The sequence below is a fragment of the Aquila chrysaetos genome, chromosome 4 (genome assembly GCF_900496995.4).
Source record: "Aquila chrysaetos chrysaetos chromosome 4, bAquChr1.4, whole genome shotgun sequence".
NCBI classification, from domain to species: domain Eukaryota; kingdom Metazoa; phylum Chordata; class Aves; order Accipitriformes; family Accipitridae; genus Aquila; species Aquila chrysaetos.
The window spans coordinates 56884223-56888465 of record NC_044007.1 but is presented as its reverse complement, the minus strand read 5'-3'; the positions used below and the strand labels follow the sequence as shown (position 1 = coordinate 56888465).

Here is a 4243-nt window from a genome sequence, read left to right as displayed (position 1 = left end):
GGACAAGGGGTTCAAACTCCAACAATGGTAACTTTTAAGATGATTCTATTGGGTTTGTTCCTGGGGTTGATTTTTCTGAGAGCCAAGTTGTAGATCCTGTTTCCTCTAGGTGGAGAGATTCCTAATTATATGTGTGCTTTTATTGCTGTTATAGTAAAGACAGATAGGCATTGTAGTGTAAACTTCTGAGATGGGAACAAATTATAAGAGTCTGATTCTCACTATTTGATTATTTCTTGCATTGGCGGGGGGGCAGGATATGGTAGGTATTCTTATGCCCCAAATCTGGGTTTTTTACATACTAGCTATAGAGGAAAGACCAAGGGTTGCCAACTGGCTGTCCTGGGTTCAGCTGGGATAGAGTTAATTTTTACAGGAACCTGGGAGGTGGGGGGGCATAGCCGGGGCAGCTGACCTGAACTAGCCAAGGAGCTATTCCATACCATGTGACATCATGCTCAGTATATACATGGGGAGTGGGTCGGGGGGAGGGGGCTCCTGCTCTCGACTTTCGGTGGGGGAAGTGGCGGAGCGTCGGGTCCCGGGTGGTGAGCAGTTGCACTGTGCATCACTCTTTTCTGTATACTCTTTCATTAGTACCGTCGTTGTTGTTGTAACTTTTTTTGCGTTGTCCCAGTAAACTGCCCTTATCCCAACCCTCGAGGTTCCAGTTTTTTTTCTTTTCTCTCCTCCGTCTCCCCCCTATCCCACCGGAGGGGGCGGGAGGAGTGAGCGAGCGGCTGCGTGGTCCTTTGTTACCGGCTGGGCTGAAACCACGACACTGGCAAACCATGCAAACTAGACGTTCCATTCATAAGTGATTCCTATTATTTTCCTAGAGACAATGTCCATTTCAGGCAAGAGAAAAAGAACAATATCCTAAAGCGTATTGCCTTTTGTGTGAGTACAATGAAGGCACAGCTAAACCTTTCCAAAACTGAAACTCAGTAAGCAGTTTAGCATGTTACCAAACGTTACTAGTTATCTTTCTAAGTCTGTTTTTACCCTAAGCTGATATCTGTGCGCCAGGTTTTAATTCTGTATTCCTAAAATTTATGGAGGATAGAGAATCAGGTGTATTGATTAAAATTACAGATATTCAAATGCAATTCTGACTACAGGATTATTGCTGTCATTTATGTATTCATACAGTCCAGTTCTGTATCAGCCACATTAGCATTGTTTGAATGGTCAAGTTTTCCAGCCTTCTTAAAGATATGCCTCTCCGCAACAATTAGTATGTCTTATTAGCTTGTGGTTTTGCCATGTCTAATGTTGGTTCTCAAAAAATAAAGCATACTGACAAGTTACAGGGTGTCTTGAACAAACAGTACAGCAGCATCCTGGTACATGTGAAGCATTTGCAAGCAAAAACCCCTGAATTTATGTGGCTCTGCATGTAAACTTTGAGCATATTACTGCAGTAGTTGTTGCAGTGCTTTCAGGCACTACTTAGTAATTCTGGATGCCACAGCGTTGTGCTTATAAACATGGCCTTGTTTTGGGGGGTAATTTAAATATGTATGCTTAGTGCTGTCTTGTCAATGCATCCTCTGTTTCTGGTTGGATGGCACACTCTCCTGGTGTTGTAATGCTGCCTTAAAGTGAGAGGATAGATACTGCTAGCATCAAAGATCAAATAGATACCTGTATGTGGGGATAAAGAAAGAAGGGCACTGCTGTTCTAGCATTGAAAATTAACCAGGGAGATTAGCTTTCTATTCCTTCAGCTGGACATTGCAGAAACAACCGGTAGAGTGATTAATGTTTGGGAATGATGAATGTATGCTGTAATGGCAGAGGGGCCTTCAAAAATGTGTTGCTTGCCTTGTAGTATGTTCTTCAAGGTAAATGGATGAAGAAACCATTACGTGGTAATCTAAAGTATTTCCTTGTACTTCCTCATCTTCAGGAGGCACGTGGCTGTACTTGCGAGCCTGGTGGTGTTCTAGCAGTGGCAGGAAGCACGAGCCTTTCTATTTGTACATAAATTCCTCAGCAGCCTTTGAATTGCCTCTGCTCATGGGACACTTTGGATGATGTGTGAATTGTTAACTATATCAATGATTGTATGTCTGATTCATGATGAATAGCATGCAGGTACAGATCTATGAGTATGTGGAATCTGAGCAAGTATTCAAATGTAATAAATACTTCCTAAAATACTGCTGCATTTTCAAGATTATCTTGAAGCAAATTCTGGCAATTAAGACTTTTTTTTTTTTTTTTTTTTGTCACAGGGTTCCTAAATCACTCAAAATCCTAGGAACTGCTTTCAGGTGACATTTCTACTACTATTTTTAGTCAATACAGCATATGTAACACATTTAGTATTTTGGCACTTTCATGGCTAAGTATGGTAGATAACTGAACACAATGCTTGGGCTTCCACAAACACTGTTGTAAAGACTACGCTGCTGACATTTTATTCCTTTGTCAGATGACCCTTTTTTTTTTTCACTTAAACTTCCACTTCAAAGTGTCTAGACTCTCACTGTTCTTTCTTAGAAACTAAAGTACTGTATCTGGTACCTATTTGTAATACTAGAGATATACAAATTGGCTAAAGTTACCTTCGTATTTTGATGGTTGATTATGTAAGAACACAAAACTATAGTACAGACTTCATCTTTTTGATACTTCCATAGCAAAGACAAAGTATCTAAGGACTTCCTCTTGCACTGTTGTGTTCTGTATCTGTAAGTCTTAGAGTAATTGGTGACAAAGTAGAAATGGGATTTGGGTTTTTTTTTTTAGTTGCACTGAATGTACCAAGAGAGAACAGTTTTTGTATATGAATAAATTTCCACATTCACTAGACTATCAGAACATAATGTTTTTATGTTCAGGTTTTATAATCTGTTTTCACTGCTTTATGTTGGGTACAAGTGCTTTATTTTAAGTTCTGATCGCCTTTATTTCTTCTTCTAGAAGTCAAACTGAGCCAGTGAGTGGAGCATCAAAAGCAGTAAAAAAACACAATCTCACTCTTTCTTCTACACGCTGCACTTAATTCTAAACAATGTAGCCTCGTGTTAATTTTCCAAACATTAACTTAATATATTTTCCAGTAAAACATAGTATATGTTGTAGATAAAATGTATTTGATTTAGCATAGTAAAAACTGAGTAATGCCATCATTTGCACAGTTCTAATGTGAATATTGGTATTTGTGCCTAGTAATGCATTGTATTTCATATTAAATATGCAGAATATTTCCTGTATGACTTTATCTGTACAACACAATGTATGATCAGTTTTAGATCATGTAGGTTCAAGGTTTGCACAATTGAACATGGTGCCATGTTCTACATCTGTCTGTCTATAGCTAGTAATATGTATGTTTGTATGGGTTGTTGTGTGCTTTTTGTTTCTTGCAATAAAAAATGTTTGGAGTGTATTTTTTGCCATTTTCACATTGTATCATTTAGCTTTTGTTTTTAAATACTTTTTTTACCTAATAGTTTTTGAAAGTGTTATCCAAAACCACTGAGTAACCATTATTGTTAAACTTGGTACTGCTGCTTTTGACTTGGTGATTCAAACAAATACCCAAACCAATATATCCCATACATTTTGAGGACAGTTCTATGCAGCTAAATGATTCCTTTTCATGTCCTTAAATACTTAGGTATTTGTTCCTAAAACTTTATAATTGAAGTGATATTGTTTGGGCCCCTCTGAGTACATAAATGTCTTTAATAGATTGCTATGAATTTAAATATCGTTGCTATACAAAGTGTTATTCTAAAGTTCTGCATAATAATAAAAATTACTATCTGGTGGTTTTTATTTTTCATCTTTAAGTATAACTACTTGGTTTTGGTTTGTTGGGTTTTTTTCTCACTAGAGTGGTGTGAGGCATTACACTAACCCTGGGTCATTGGATCTGATCACTTGATAAGCTGTTAGGATAGAATCATTTAGGTTGGAAAAGACCTTCAAGATCATCGAGTCCAACCATCAACCATGACCACTAAACCACGTCCTCAAGTGCCTTGTCTACATGCTTTTTGAATACCTCCAGGGATGGTGACTCAACCACTTCCCTGGGCAGCCTGTTCCGATACCTGACAACCCTCTCAGTAAGGAAATTTTTCCTAATATCCAACCTAAACCTCCCCTGCCACAACTTGAGGCCATTTCCTCTTGTCCTATCTCCAGCCACCTGACAGAAGAGACCAGCACCCACCTTGCTACAACCCCCTTTCAGGTAGTTGTAGAGAGCGATAAGGTCTCCCCT

General features: G+C 38.7%; 1 long non-coding RNA gene across 1 annotated transcript; it reads left to right on the top strand.

The window, feature by feature from the left end:
• The first annotated feature begins 1381 nt into the window (after positions 1-1381).
• On the top strand, positions 1382-3400 carry LOC115340196. Its single transcript, XR_003922968.2, has 2 exons — positions 1382-2279; positions 2932-3400. It is a non-coding gene; the product is annotated as an uncharacterized LOC115340196 (long non-coding RNA).
• Positions 3401-4243: the final 843 nt, after the last annotated feature.